Genomic DNA, 16,512 nt, shown 5'->3' with positions numbered 1-16,512 from the left:
CTCCAGTCTGTCTCTGATCCCGGTCCCTGCTCCTGTCTCTGATCCCAGTCCCTGCTCCGGTCTCTCTCTGATCCCAGTCCCTGCTCCGGTCTCTCTCTGATCCCGGTCCCTGCTCCGGTCTCTCTCTGATCCCATTCCCTGCTCCAATCTCTGATACCCGGTCCATGCTCCGGTCTCTTTCTGATCCCAGTCCCTGCTCCAGTCTCTCTCTGATCCTGGTCCCTGCTCCGGTCTCTCTCTGATCCCGGTCCCTGCTCCGGTCTCTCTCCGATCCCAGTCCCTGCTCCGGTCTCTGATCCCGGCCTCTGCTCCGGTCTCACTCTGATCCCGGTCCCTGCTCCGGTCTCTGATCACAGTCCCTGCTCCGGTCTCTCTCTGATCCCAGTCCCTGCTCCGGTCTCTCTCTGATCCCGGTCCCTGCTCCGGTCTCTCTCTGATCCAAGTCCCTGCTCCGGTCTCTGATCCCGGCCTCTGCTCCGGTCTCTCTCTGATCCCGGTCCCTGCTCCGGTCTCTGATCCCAGTCCCTGCTCCGGTCTCTCTCTGATCCCGGTCCCTGCTCCGGTCTCTCTCTGATCCCAGTCCCTGCTCCGGTCTCTGATCCCGGCCTTTGCTCCGGTCTCTCTCTGATCCCGGTCCCTGCTCCTGTCTCTGATCCTGGTCCCTGCTCCGGTCTCTCTCTGATCCCAGTCCCTGCTCCGGTCTCTCTCTGATCCCGGTCCCTGCTCCGGTCTCTCTCTGATCCCAGTTCCTGCTCCAGTCTCTCTCTGATCCTGGTCCCTGCTCCAGTTTCTCTCTGATCCCGGTCCCTGCTCCTGTCTCTGATCCTGGTCCCTGCTCTGGTCTCTCTCCGATCCCAGACCCAGCTCCGGTCTCTCTCTGATCCCGGTCCCTGCTCCGGTCTCTCTCTGATCCTGATCGCTGCTCCGGTCTCTCTCCGATCCCAGTCCTTCCTCCAGTCTCTCTCTTATCCCAGTCCCTGCTCCGGTCTCTCTCTGATTCCGGTCCCTGCTCCGGTCTCTCTTTGACCCCGGTCCCTGCTCCGGTCTCTCTCTGATCCCGGTGCCTGCTCCAGTCTCTCTCTGATCCCGGTCCCTGCTCCGGTCTCTGATCCCGGTCCCTGCTCCTGTCTCTCTCTGATCCCGGTCTCTGCTCCAGTCTCTCTCTGATCCCAGTCCCTGCTCCGGTCTCTGATCCCGGTCGCTGCTCCAGTCTCTCTTTGCTCCCGATCCCTGCTCCGGTCTCTGATCCCGGTCCCTGCTCCAGTCTGTCTCTGATCCCGGTCCCTGCTCCGGTCTCTGATCCCGGTCCCTGCTCCAGTCTCCCTCTGATCCCGGTCTCTGCTCCAGTCTCTCTCTGATCCCGGTCTCTGCTCCAGTCTCTCTCTGATCACGATCTCTGCTCCACTCTCTGATCCCAGTCCCTGCTCCGGTCTCTGATCCCGGTCCCTGCTCCGGTCTCTCTGATCCCAGTCCCTGCTCCGGTCTCTGATCCCGGTCCCTGCTCCGGTCTCTCTGATCCCAGTCCCTGCTCCGGTCTCTGATTCCGGTCCCTGCTCCGGTCTCTCTCCAATCTCTGTCCCTGCTCCGGCCTCTCTCCCAACCCAGTCCTGGTTCCAGGGAGGTCATTTTGCAGCATGGACAGGTACCTGGGACTTCCATGTTGTGGCCTTTTCAGCGACATGGTTCGAGCAGGGTGAGGAATGAAAGCTGCAGGTCCCAGGGCTTAGATCTTTCATTAGGAACAGGTAAGGTGGTAAAAGACGGGGAGGTGTGGCCTTGTTAGTCAAGGACAGTATAACGGTGGCTGAGAGAACTTTTGACAAGGGCTCGTCTACTGAGATAATATGGGCTGAGGTTCGACACAGGAGAGGAGAGGTCACACTGCTGGGGTTTTTTATAGGCCTCTGCAAAGTTCCAGGGAGGTGGAGCAGAGGATTGGCAAATCGATTCTGTGTAGGAGTGAAAGGAACAGGGTGGTCATTCTGGGGGACTTTAACTTCCCCAACATTGACTGGAAATGCTATAACTCTAGTACGTTGGATGGATCAGTTTTTGTCCAATGTGTACAGGAGGGTTTCCTGACACGGTATGTCGAAGGGCTGACAAGAGGGGAGGATCCACGCTGGATCTGGTACTTGGTAATGAACCAGACTAGGTGTTTGATTTAGTTGTAGGTGAGCACTTTGGAGAGAGTGACCATAATTCAGTTACATTTAGTTTCGCGATTTTAAAGGGATAGGTACATGCCACAGGGCAAGAGTTAGCAATGGGGCAAGGGCAACTATAATGCGAGTAGGCAAGATGTATAGAATGTATAGAATGGGGTAGCAGACAATGGAAATGTGGAGCTGGTTTAAGGAACAGATATTGCGTGTCCTTGATAGGTATGTCCCTGTCAGGCAGGGAGGAAGTGATATGGTAAGGGAACTATGGTTTACTAAAGGAATTGTATCTCTTGTTAAGCGGAAGAAGGAGACTTGTGTGACGTTGAGGCAAGATGGTTCAGATGAGGCGATGGAGAGTTACAGATCAGCTAGGAAGGATTTAAAGAGAGAGTTAAGAAGAACAGGGGAGGACACGAGCAGTCTTTAGCAGGTAGAATAAAGGAGAACCCTAAAGCTTTCTATAGGTGTGTGAGGAATAAAGGCTGACCCTAGGGTAGGAATAGGGACTGTCAAAGACTCTGTGGAGATCGGAGAGGTGCTAAACGAATATTTCTCGTTGGTTTTCACTCAGGAAAAGGAGAATATTGTAGAGGAGAAGACTGAGATACAGGCTATTAGACTGGAAAGGATCGAGGTTAGACAGGAGGATGTGTTACCAATTCTAGAAGGAGTGAAAGTAGATAACTCCCCTGGGCTAGATGGGATTTATCCGAGGATTCTCTGGGAAGCTAGGGAGGAGATAGCAGAGCCTTTGGCTTTGATCTTTTAGTCATCATTGTCTACAGGTTTGGTACCAGCGGACTGGAGGATTGCTAATGTTGTGCCCTTGTTCAAGAAGGGCAGTAGAGATGACCCAGGTAATTATAGACCAGTGAGCCTTACTTCTGTTGTAGGAAAGGTTTTGGAAAGGTTTATAAGATAGGGGATTTATAATCACCTAGCAAGCAACAATTTAATTGGAAATGGTCAACATGGTTTCATCAAGGGCAGGCCGTGTCTCACAAACCTCACTGAGTTTTTTGAGAAGGTGACCAAGCCTGTAGATGAGGGTAGGGCAGTTGATGTGGTGTACATGGACTTCAGTAAAGTCTTTGATGAGGTTCCATATGGTAGGCTGTTGGAGAGAATGCAGAGGCATGGGATTGAAGATTATTTGGCAGTTTGGATTAGAAACTGGCTTTCTGTAAGAAGGCAGCGAGTGGTGGTTGATGGAAAATATTCAGTCTGGAGTCCGGTTACTAGTGGTGTGCCACAAGAATCTGTTTCGGGAACACTGCTGTTTGTAATTTCTGTAAATGACTTGGAAGCAGGCTGGGGTGGATGGGTTAGTAAGTTTATAGATGACACTAGAGGCAGCACGGTGGCTCAGTGGTTAGCACTGCTGCCTCACAGCGCCAGGGTCGCAGGTTCAATTCCAGCCTCGGGTGACTGTCTGTATGGAGTTTGCACATTCCCCCCGTGTCTGTGTGGGTTTCCTCCGGGTGCTCCGGTTTCCTCCCATAGTCCAAAGATGTGCAGGTTAGGTGAATTGCCCATAGTGTTAGGTGCCATTAGTCAGAGGGAAATGGGTCTGGGTGGGTTACTCTTCGGAGGGTCGGTGTGGACTGGTTGGGCCGAAGGGCCTGTTTCCAAACCGAATCTAATCTAATCTAAAGTTGGTGGAGTAGTGGACAGTGTGGAAGAATGTTACAGATTGCAGGGGGACTTGGATAAACTGCAGAATTGGGCTGAGAGCTGGCAAATAGAGTTCAATGCAACTAAATGTGAGGGGATTCACTTTGGGAAGAATAACAGGAAGGCAGGGTACTGGGTCAGTGGAAAGATTCTTGGTCGTGTGGATGTGCAGAGGGATCTTGGAGTCCATGTACATAGATCCCTGAAAGTTGCCACCCAGGTGGACATTGCTTTTAAGAAGGCATACGGTGTGTTAGGTTTTATTGGTAGAGGGATTGAGTTCCGGAGCCGCAATATCACGCTGCAACGATACAAAACGCTGGTGCGGCCGCACTTGGAATACTGTGTACAGTTCTGGTCGCCCCATTACAGGAAGGATGTGGAAACATTGGAAAAGTTGCAGAGGATATTTCCCAGGATGTTGCCTGGTCTGGAGGGAAGGTCTTATGAGGAAAGGCTGAGAGACTTGGGGCTGTTCTCATTGGAGAGAAGACGGCTAAGGGGGGATTTGATAGAGACATACAAGATGATCAGAGGGTTAGATAGGGTGGACAGTGAGAGTCTTTTCAATGGGATGATGACGTCAGCTTGTACGAGGGGATTTAACTACAAACTGGGGGGTGATAGATTTAAGACTGATGTCAGAGGCATGTTCTTGACTCGGAGAGTGGAAAGGGTGTGGAATGTCCTGCCTGCCAATGTAGGTAACACAGCCACATGTGGGAGATTAAACAATCCTTGGATAAGCACATGGATGATGATGGGATAGTGTAGGGGGATGAGCTGAGAATAGTTCACAGGTCGGCGCAACATCGAGGGCCGGCGGGCCTGTTCTGTGCTGGATTGGTCCATGTTTGATGTTCTATGAATTCTAGCCTCCAAGAAAAGGAAGGCATTTGGGGTTGGGACAAGAAAGTGGAATTGAGAGCGAGTGGACCCACAATCTCCATGGACATGGGGATAGGTTTAGCAGGATGAAGGGCCTCATACTACCTCTCTTTCCTATGCTCAGATGTGAAGGGGAAGGGTAAAGATATTCCGAATGCAAGGCTTGCAAAAGTCGATATTACCATCTGAGTACACAGCCCCTGTTTAACGCTGCTGCTCCGTCTCTGAGAATCGGTACTTTGAGTGAAAAGACTTTAAGTGAGTCATGGTTTCCCATAGAGATCAATGCGAAAGCTGGAGTTAAGTTCCATCGGACATTTCTTTCTGCCCAGAACCACAATTATATATGGGATTGCTCTCGTGGGATACTAGGACTACAGTGTGTCCCCAGTGGGGCACAGAGAAGAAGTGCAGATGGACAGCAGCCACACTGACAACTGGCCTCCGCAGTCCTTGCATGAGGGAAGGGATGGCATTGCTCCCTTTCTAATGCTGAGTGTCAGGGGGTGGGCGAAGTGTGGTGACCCTGTTTGGAAATGAGCCGGAATGAACTCAGGACAGGGAGTGCGCCTGACCGCTCTGATGGATCCCAGGATCCAGTCGGGGCCAAAATGCAATGTTTCAGGACTTACCCCTTCATTGTGCAGGGGAGAGGCAGGGGATTCCCAAATTTGTGGCAGCCATGGACTTGGAGTCCATCTTTGTGGCGCTGTGCATCCAAAATCACAGGGAAATAGCTTTAACCGTTTCTTTTCTTGTGTGGTACCAGGGCATCGCTGGCCGGGGCCAACATTGATTGGTTGTTCCTGGTGCCTCCCTCCCCCCGAGAATGGAGGTGTGCGGTGCATTCGCGAACTGACTGCAGTCCATCTGCTGTTGGTTGACCCACAATGCCTTGAGGGACTTCCTTGACCCAATGAAGGTTCTGCGATATATTTCCGAGTCAGGATGTTGAGTGGGGAACTTGAAGGGGGCGCGGTGTTCCCTGTGTACCTGCCACCCTTGTTCTTCCAGACGGAAGTGGTCATGGGTTTGGGAAGGTGCTGTCCGAGGATCTTTGGTGAATTTCTGCAGGGCATCTTGTAGATGGTCCACACCGCTGCTACTGAGCGTCGGTGGGGAAGGTTATTACAAACAGGGTATCACGTGCATACATCCCTCCTATCGGAAGGATGTTGTGAAACTCGAAAGGGTTCAGAAAAGATTTACAAGGATGCTGCCAGGGTTGGAGGGTTTGAGCTACAGGGAGGGGCTGAACAGGCTGGGGCTGTTTTCCCTGGAGCGTCGGAGGCTGAGGGGTGACCTTATAGAGGTTTATAAAAGCGTGGATAGGGTAAATGGACAAGGTCTTTTTCCTGGGGTGGGGGAGACCAGAACTAGAGGGGCAGAGGTTTAGGGTGAGAGGGGGAAGATATAAAAGGGGGCTAAGGGGCAACTTTGTTGTGGTTCTGTACGCCGAGCTGGGAATTCGTGTTGCAGATGTTTTGTCCCCTGTCTAGGTGACATCCTCAGTGCTTGGGAGCCTCCTGTGAAGCGATTCTGTGATGTTTCCTCCGGCATTTATAGTGATTTGTATCCGCCGCTTCCGGTTGTCAGTTCCAGCTGTCCGCTGCAGTGGCCGGTATATTGGGTCCAGGTAGATGTGCTTATTGATTGAATCTGTGGATGAGTGCCATGCCTCTAGGAATTCCCTGGCTGTTCTCTGTTTGGCTTGTCCTATAATAGTAGTGTTGTCCCAGTCGAACTCATGTTGCTTGTCATCTGAGTGTGTGGCTACTAAGGATAGCTGGTCGTGTCGTTTCGTGGCTAGTTGGTGTTCATGGATGCAGATCGTTAGCTGTCTTCCTGTTTGTCCTATGTAGTGTTTTGAGCAATGTTTTCACCCAGGGGTGGTGCGTGTATGGAATGAGCTGCCAGAGGAAGTGGTGGAGGCTGGTACAATTACAGCATTTAAAAGACACCTGGATGGTTATATGAACAGGAAGGGTTTGGAGGGATATGGACCGGGTGCTGGCAAATGGGAATAGATTGGGTTGGGATATCTGGTCGGCATGGATGAGTTGAACTGAAGGGTCTGTTTCCGTGTTGTACATCTCTATGACTATATGAGTCTAGCTTTCTATAACCCAAGGAAACTTAAACATATAAATAGAAAGCGGGCCACACCACAAGTGCTTCATCCAGAGGCTCACTGAAGATATTACCTACTACGGTGACAAAATATCTGAAAATGAACCTTCCAGCTCAGCGAGCAAATCTACACCCAGAACCTCTACCTGAGCTACAAATCTTCTCAAAACTCGATCAACATTAATGTCCCAGTATACAGTCCCACTTAATGTTGTAGTTCAGTTCCTGAGAATTGTTACTTTGAGTGAAAAGACTTTAAGTGAATTATGGCTTCCCATTAGGATCAATGTTAAAACTGGAGTTAAGTTCAGATATTTATTTCCACTATTATATACTTTGTCTGGTGCATACAAACTATACTGCATTCCTGGCTGAAAAACCTTGAAAAATATAATATTTCACTAAATATCAGTCAAAATGCAATATAGTATTTAAATCATTTTAGAACTTGACATTCATTTGTCTGTGTGAGTGACAGGCTCCATTTAGTGGCCGGGTTAGTTGGTGCAGGGAGCTGCTCAGTCCCAGCACTGGGAGCTGCTCAGTCCCAGCACTGGGAGCTGCTCAGTCCCAGCACTGGGAGCTGCTCAGTCCCAGCACTGCTTGCAGTCTTTAGCTTGACTTGGAAGGCTGTAAGAGAGACAAAACATCATGATTCCTGATGAAGGGCCTTTGCCCGAAACGTCGATTCTCCTGCTCCTCGGATGCTGCCTGACCTGCCGTCAGCCCCACTCTCTTGAGACAAAATATAAGCCTGGCCCAATAGACAATCTTTCTAAACTTCAGGATACAGATATGCTGGGTCAAATCCGGCCAGTTGTGATGTGTGTGTAAAGGGTGTAACTTTTTAATGCCTAACTGTGTTATCCTTGCCATGTTTCCTGCCATTGTGCTGTGTTCAAAATATCTCACCTGGGCGACTGAAGAACTTGGAGTCAGAGGTGAGAGTTCCAGTCATCATGGCCCACATTGGTACCAACGGTACAGGTGGGAAGAGGAAGAGGTAACGCTGAGGGAATATGAGCAGCTCAGGGTTAAATTTAAAAGCAGATCCAAGAAAGGCAATGATCTTTTACCTGTCTTGGGCAGCACGGAGGCTCAGTGGTTAGCACTGCTGTCTCACGGCGCCAGGGAGCCGGGCACAATCCCAGCCTCGAGGGCGACTGTCTGTGTGGAGTTTGCACATTCTCCCCGTGTCTGCGTGGGTTTACTCCGGGTGCTCCGGTTTCCTCCCACAGCCCAAAGATGTGTAGGTTAGGGTGGATTGGCCGTGCTAGATTACACCATAGTGTTCAGGGATGTGTAGGTTAGGGTGGATTGGCCATGCTAAATTACCCCATAGTGCCCAGGGATGTGTAGGTTAGGGTGGATTGGCCATGCTAAATTACCCCATAGTGCCCAGGGGTGTGTAGGTTAGGGTGGATTGGCCATGCTAAATTACCCCATAGTGTTCAGGGATGTGTAGGTTAGGGTGGATTGGCCATGCTAAATTACCCCGTAGTGTTCAGGGATGTGTAGGTTAGGGTGGATTGGCCATGCTAAATTACCCATAGTGTTCAGGGATGTGTAGGTTAGGGTGGATTGGCCATGCTAAATTACCCCATAGTGTTCAGGGATGTGTCGGTTAGGGTGGATTGGCCATGCTAAATTACCCATAGTGTTCAGGGATGTGCAGGTTAGGGTGGATTGGCCATGCTAAATTACCCCATAGTGTTCAGGGATGTGCAGGTTAGGGTGGATTGGCCATGCTAAATTACCCCATAGTGCTCAGGGACTTGCAATCTAGGTGCAGAGGTAAATATAGGAAATGGGTCTGCGTGTGTTACTCTTCGGAGGTTCGGTGTGAACTTGTTGTTTTCATCCTGTTGGGGTTCAATTTCTAATCGTCGGTTTAGTACCTGAGCCATGAGTTGATGGCACGGGTTCAAGAAGAGTAAAGATGTAAACGTGTCTGTGAGAGATCGGTGTGGGAGCAACGGGTTCGAATTCATGGGACCAGTACTGGGGAAGGGAGAGAGTTGTTCCAATGGTTTCATGCTGGGACTAGAGCCCTGGTGAGTCACAGAGTCGGGGCTTTAGATAAAGCTTTGTACTAAACTGCTGCATGGAAAGTTACGGAAGGTGCTTTAAAGTGGGGAAGGCTCAGCAGAGGTTAAAACGTTGAGAACAAGGAACATGACAGAGAGAATGGAAAGGGTCGCGAGTCAAACTTAGGGAATAGTTAGATTCGGGAGAAAGGTCAGTCATTGCAGGACTGTGCCTGTCGTGGCTAACTACGCGCAGGATTGATATGAAAGAAGGTGACTGAGCTGGTGGTGCAGATCGGCATTGTCTGGTATCACAGGGCTGGGAACGAAATATCTGAGGATACACGTCTTATCGAAAGGTCAGGCAGACGGGAAGGAAGGGTGTGGTCGCTCGTAAGAAATGGAATCAAATCGATACCAACAAGTGACAATGAGTCAGAAAGCGTAGGAGCTGTGTGGGTAGAGTTAAGGAACCTCAAAGGATAGAAGACCCAGGATGGAGAAATAGTACGGGGGAACACAGAGATGGCGGAGGAACCTAATAGGAACTTTTTTACATCAGCTTCCATAGCGGTAGGTACCAGCTACATAAGAGAACTTCGAGAGAGTTCGGGGACGGAGGGGGGCGTAGTGGCCATCGCTATGGACAAGGTGGAGCTGAAAGGTCTGAAGGTGGGTAAATCACCCAGACCGGATGGACTATACCCCCAGGGTTCAGAAGGAGAGCGCTGAGGAGATGGCGGAGGCATTGGTGGTGATCTTTCAGGAATCACTGGATCCCAGAGGACCTGGAAAATGGCCAGTGTAACACCCCCTACTTAAAATGAGAGGGAGGCAGAAGACAGGAAGCTATAGTCCGGTTAGCCTGACCTCAGTCATTGGTAAGATTTTAGGGTCCATTGTTAAGGATGAGACTGCATAGCACAAGTAAACCAAGATGGCGTCATTACGGAGAGGTGATGACTGACAATCTGTTCCAATTCTTTGAGGAGGTAATGAGCAAGTTAGACTAAGGAGAGCCAGTGGATGTGATCTATTCAGATTTCCAGAAGGCCTTTGACAAGGTGCTGCCCAATAGGCTTCTAAATAAGTTAAGAGCCCATGGCATTAGGGGCAAGGTACTGGCGTGGATAGAGGATTGGGGTTTTGTTTTGTGGGCTTGCTATGGGCTGAACTAGAGTCCCTGAGTGAGGTTCCACGAGTGCCTTGACTCAAGTTGCCTTCAGCTCAGTTGGACTGGCAAAGGGTGTCCACTTCCAGCAGAATACCCTGCAACTCATAAACTCCTATCGCCATACTTTCCAATGATAAAGCCAGTTGTGGTGTCTGCTTAAAATCCATTTGGGCTTCAGCTAGTAGGTGCTTTTGCACGGTTCTATCATTAGTCCCACACACCAAATGATCCCTCAGCACCTCATTAAGGGTTAACCCAAAGTCACATGTCTCTGCTGGTCACCTTAACCTCGTCAAAAATCCTGATCTGGACCCTCCTGGTTCTTGAATTGCTGAGTAAAACTGATAGCATTTCAGAACTAGGGGAGGTTGTAGTATTCCTGAACCTAGCCCATCAACTCTTGAAAGGTTTTAGGATCCGGTGCCTCAGGGAAAGTTAAGCTCCTAATAACTGAAAATCCTGCGGGTCCACAAGCTGTTCAGAGTATTACTCATTGCTTTTCATCTACCCCAATGTCATTTCCCCAGAAAAAAGATAACAAATTTTTCCACATAATGGGCCCGGTATTTGATGGCAGGATTGAATGAGTCAATAATGGTATGATACCAGAAACAATTGCTCCAACTCAAAGACGGTAGTTGCAAGCAGATTATTTTTTCAGGAGCGTGCTTTTCTCTCCTTGAAACTGAAATATCACAGAAGCCAGTGTCCTATCAGAGTCCATCCTTTATTTACATGTGGTAAGTCCTCGAAGCTGCTCCAGCTCCCTCAGAGCCAGCTCTCAGAGGCAACAGAACCCCTGACACACCTTAACTGTCAGCCAGGGCTCCCTGATTGGACCAGGTTAACAGCCCCAACCAGGGAAATCCTATTCTATGAGATCCACCTGGCTGCCCTTGTTACAATCCCTACAAATTGAGGCCTGGGCTATTTTCTAAATGTGGAAAGGCTTCCAAAATTGGAAGCGCAAACAGGGCTTGGGAGCCCTGGTTCAGGATTCTCTTCAGGTCAACATGCAGGTTCGCTTGGCAGGTAGGAAGGCAGTCATTTGACGAGGACGACAACACAAGAACACAGTGTACTGCTGAGGCTGGATAAGGCTTCTATTGGAATATTGTGAGGAGTTTTTGAGACCTGTATCCAAAGGTTGGATGGGCTGGTTGTAGGGCAATCCAGGCGAGGTTTACCGGAATGATCCCAGGGATGTAGGGAATGACATATGACTAGCAGTTGAAGGCTCTGAGTCTATACTCAATGGAGACAAGAAGGATGAGGGGGGGGGGGGGGGGGGGGGGGGTGGGATCTGATTGAAACTTACAGAGTACTGAGAGGCCTGGATACAGTGGATGTGGAGGAGACCTTTTCACGAGTAGGAGGGAGTAGGGCCTGAGGGCACAGCCCACATGGTGAAGGGATGGCCCTTTCAAACTGAGATGAGGAGGAACCTCTTCAGCCAGAGGGTGGGCAATCTGAGGAACTAATTACCTCAGGGGGCTGTGGTAGCCAAGTCGTTGAGTGTATTTAAGGCAGAGATAGGTAAGGTTCCTGATTGGTAAAGGGATCAAGGGTTACAGGGAGAAGGCAGGAGAATGGGGTTGTGAAACATATCAGCCATGATTGAATGGCAGAGCTGACATGATGGGCCGAATGGCCTAATTCTGCTCCTGGATCTCACAGTCTTGTAGTCTTATGGTCCTTTTACTTCTCAGTATGTTTGTTTGCGGACCAAAATGTGCAAACTGTTTGTGAAGCCAAGGAATGGTCGAGGATAACTGCACTTTTTAAAAACACGTAACTATTGTTAAGTGCTGAATACACAGCTGTTTGTGCGAACAGTTGGAGGTCTACTGACAGATGAGCCGGAGGCCTGGGGACTGTGTACGAATAGATCGATGGCTAGCAACAAGTAGCTGATTGGTCTGTGAACTGATGACCAATTATTGATGACGGATTCTTGCCTGCCAACAGCTGTGTGATCGGCTGTGACATTTAATTACAACGTCAGAGTTCTCCAGCCACCCCGTGCCTTTTGCAAACAAGTGGAAGTACCTGGTGAAGGAAGCTCAAAGAATAACAAGTCCTGACAAGCCAAAAAGATCATCTCAGTGAACCCTGTGGACAGTGACCATTGAGTTGACTTTGCAATCTTTCCCCTTGAACAGAACACCCAGTTTTATTGCATTGCTTATGTGCATCAGATGGGCCAGAGGGCCAAGGAGTGGCAGATGGAGTTTAATTTAGATAAAAGTGAGGTGCTGAATTTTGGTAAAGCAAATTTAAGCAGGATTTATACACTTAATGGTAAGGTCCTAGGGAGTGTTGCTGAACAAGGACATCTTGGAGTACAGGTTCATAGCTCCTTGAAAGTGGAGTCGAGGGTACATAGGATAGTGAAGAAGGTGTTTGGTATGCTTTCCTTTATTGGTCAGCGTATTGAGTACAGAGGTTGGGAGGTCATGTTGTGGCTGTACAGGACATTGGTTAGGCCACTGTTGGAATATTGTGTGGTCTCCTTCCTATCGGAAAGATGTTGTGAAACTTCAAATGGTTCCAAAAAGATTTACAAGGATGTTGCCAGGGTTGGAGGATTTGAGCTACAGGGAGGGGCTGAACAGGCTGGGGCTGTTTTCCCTGGAGCGTCGGAGGCTGAGGGGTGACCTTATAGAGGTTTATAAAATCATGAGGGGCATGGATAGGATAAATAGGCAAAGTCTTTTCCCTGGGGTGGGGGAGTCCAGAACTAGAGGGGCAGAGGTTTAGGGTGAGAGGGGAAAGATATAAAAGTGACTGAACGGGCAACTTTTTCTCCCAGAGGGTGGTATGTGTATGGAATGAGCTGCCAGAGGAAGTGGTGGGGGCTGGTACAATTACAGCATTTGAAAGGCACGTGGATGGGTATATGAATAGGAAGGGTTTGGGGGGATATGGGCTGAGTGCTGGCAGGTGGGACTAGATTGGGTTGGGATATCTGGGTCGGCATGGACGGGTTGGACCGAAGGGTCTGTTTCTGTGCTGGACATATCTCTATGACTCTATCTGTATATGCAATGGAGGAGTTTATAATTGGGTTAGAGTTTTAACTTGTGGAGTTATATTTCAATTGTTCTTAATCATTTCTCTGTAGATAAGATTCACTGATTTGCAGTAGTCATTCGTTCTGAGGTATAGAAACCTGGTTAGTGCGCTTCTATTGACCTGGGTCTAAACAGACTGATAAATAGCAGAATCTTGCAGACTTTTCTTCAGGGTGTAATTTCCTATAGGAATATCAAATCTTGAGTTCTGCCCCAGTGAGTGTGACGACGTTTGTAGTTTCATCAGGATTTGTCTTGCAATAAAGGCAAGAAGGATTTGGCAGGTGATATTAGTAAATAATACAGGTGAAGAAAACCATTGGGTTTGTCCTACAGAACCGGCTCAAAGGTAGAAGACGGAGGGTGGTGGTGGAGGGTTGTTTTTCACACTGGAGGCCTGTGACCAGTGGAGTGGCACAAGGATCGGTGCTGGGTCCACTGCTTTCCATCATTTATATAAATGATTTGGATGTGCGCATAAGGGGTACAGTTAGTAAGTTTGCAGATGTCACCAAAATTGGAGGTGTAGTGGACAGCGAAGAGGGTTACCTCAGATTACAACAGGATCTTGATCAGCTGGGCCAATGGGCTGAGGAGTGGAAGATGGAGTTTAATTTAGATAAGAAAGCCAATCAGGTCAGGACTTAATGGTAAGGTCCTAGGGAGTGTTGCTGAACAAAGAGTGCAGGATCATAGTTCAAAGTGGAGTCACAGGTAGATAGGATAGTGATGAATAATGTATGAGGGGCATGGATAGGATGAATAGACAGTCTTTTGTCCCCAGATAGGCACATCTCAAACTAAAGGGCAAAGGTTCAAGGTGGGAGTGGAAAGAGTTAAAATGCAGAGGGTGGTACGTGTATGGAATGAGCTGCCAGAGGAAGTGGTGGAGGCTGGTACAATTGCAACATTTAAAATGCAGCTCGATGGGTACATGAATGGGAAAGGTTTAGAGGGATATGGGCCAGGTGCTGGCAAGTGGGACTGGATTCACTTGGGATATCTGGTCAGCACGGACAAGTTGAACCGAAGGGTCTGTTTCCGAGGCCTCTAGTTCAGACATGGTGCCGGAAAGAACAAAATATTTCCTGCAGGTGGCAGTGTTGTCTCTGACGGTGCTAATGGAATTTTGAAAAGTCAGGGTATAACTTGGAGGGGGGAGGGGGGGGTAATATTGTCAGGCAGAGACCTTTGATGTATTACTCCAGCACCTGTGCCTCCAGGAGATACAAGAGAGACCACATACTCAGAGTGGTGAAAAGTCGGAGTGAGGTGATTGAACCATTTTGAGCAAGAAGAAAGAATGAAGCAATATAGGCAATAGACAATAGGTGCAGGAGTAGGCCATTCTGCCCTTCGAGCCTGCACCGCCATTCAATATGATCATGGCGGATCATCCTTAATCAGTATCCTGTTCCTGCCTTATCTCCATGACCCTTGATTCCACTATCCTTGAGAGCTCTATCCAACTTCTTTCTTAAATGAATCCAGAGACTGAGCCTCTGGGGAGCAACTGGAGATGCCAGAAAAAAAAACTCGAGAAAATGAGAAGGAAAGAAGACAGAATTATTAAAAATCGGAGAAAGTAAGCATAAAATGAATGGAATGGGACTATTTGGCCCCGTCATTTTGGCTCTAAACTGTTTTGGCGCTCATGACTTTGGCGCTGAGCTGTTTTGGCGCCAATACATATAGATAACCATAGTGTCAAACTTTTGGTTTGTCTCGCTTGCTTAGAATGCTTTCAGCCATTTCTGGTATGGGCTTTACAAGAAAGTCGAAAGAAAATTGTATTACAGCTTTCCAACGTGAAGACAGAAGGGCTTCAGTATCATCAAGGCAGTAGATGACTATTAACAATTGTTAAGTGAGAAAATGATTACAAAACGAGGCTTGAATCATGACAGCTTTGACTATCAACTCTTGCTGGTTGAGAAAATTACATCGGGTCGTCAATCATCCTCTCTTCTTTCACCAAACGAGACTTTCTTTTTATTCTGAATTGGCGCCAAAACAGTTTAGAGCCAAAAGGGCGGCGCCTAAATGTACCCGCCCCTAAAATGGAGCCATTGAAACAGGAAACATCAGATGCTGATGTCGGTTCTGGTGACCAGGGCTGTAGTTGTCATTTGAAGTCCAGTAAGGATTTTTTTTTTAAGTTTGCAGAAGCCCTGCCAAAGTTTCAGGAAAAGAATGTGGAGGCGTCCTTCATTTTATGAACGAAAATGGCTAGACAAATGAATGAGGCAAAAAGAACTCAGACAGAGTAAGTTGACAGGTCAAGCACAGGAACTTCACTGTCAGAGGAGGTTTATTGGGGTTAAGACCACTATATTGGCTGTACATGCATTAGGAATAAAGGAAAGATTGTGGAATTTAAGGAAACAGCTAGGGTAAGCCAGAGTGGCAAAAGGCACTGCTGCCTCACGGTGCCAGGAACCGGGTTCGATCCCACCCACGGGCGACTGTGTGGAGTTTGTACATTCTCCCCGTGTCTGTGTGGGTTTCCTCCGGGTGCTCCAGTTTCCTCCCACACTCTAAAGATGTGCAGGTTAGGGTGGATTGGCCATGCTAAATTACCCCATAGTGTTCAGGGATGTGTAGGTTAGGGTGGATTGGCCATGCTCAATTACCCCATAGTGTTCAGGGATGTGTAGGTTATGGTGGATTGGCCATGCTAAATTACCCCATAGTGTTCAGGGATGTGTAGGTTAGGGTGGATTAGCCATGCTAAATTACCCATAGTGCTCAGGGATGTGTAGGTTAGGGTGGATTGGCCATGCTCAATTACCCCATAGTGTTCAGGGATGTGTAGGTTATGGTGGATTGGCCATGCTAAATTGCCCCATAGTGTTCAGGGATGTGTAGGTTGGGGTGGATTGGCCATGCTAAATTACCCCATAGTGTTCAGGGATGTGTAGGTTAGGGTGGATTGGCCATGCTAAATTACCCATAGTGTTCAGGGATGTGTAGGTTAGGGTGGATTGGCCATGCTAAATTACCCATAGTGTTCAGGGATGTGTAGGTTAGGGTGGATTGGCCATGCCAAATTGCCCATAGTGTTCAGGGATGTGTAGGTTAGGATGGATTGGCCATGCTAAATTACCCCATAGTGTTCAGGGATGTGTAGGTTAGGGTGGATTGGCCATGCTAAATTACCCCATAGTGTTCAGGGATGTGTAGGTTATGGTGGATTGGCCATGCTAAATTGCCCCATAGTGTTCAGGGATGTGTAGGTTGGGGTGGATTGGCCATGCTAAATTACCCATAGTGTTCAGGGATGTGTAGGTTAGGGTGGATTGGCCATGCTAAATTACCCCATAGTGTTCAGGGATGTGCAGGTTAGGGTGGATTGGCCATGCTAAATTACCCCATAGTGT

The sequence above is a fragment of the Chiloscyllium plagiosum genome, unplaced genomic scaffold (assembly GCF_037043375.1).
Source record: "Chiloscyllium plagiosum isolate Xiang-an unplaced genomic scaffold, Cpla_swu_hap1 HiC_scaffold_40, whole genome shotgun sequence".
Lineage (NCBI taxonomy): Eukaryota > Metazoa > Chordata > Chondrichthyes > Orectolobiformes > Hemiscylliidae > Chiloscyllium > Chiloscyllium plagiosum.
This window is presented reverse-complemented; position numbering follows the sequence as displayed.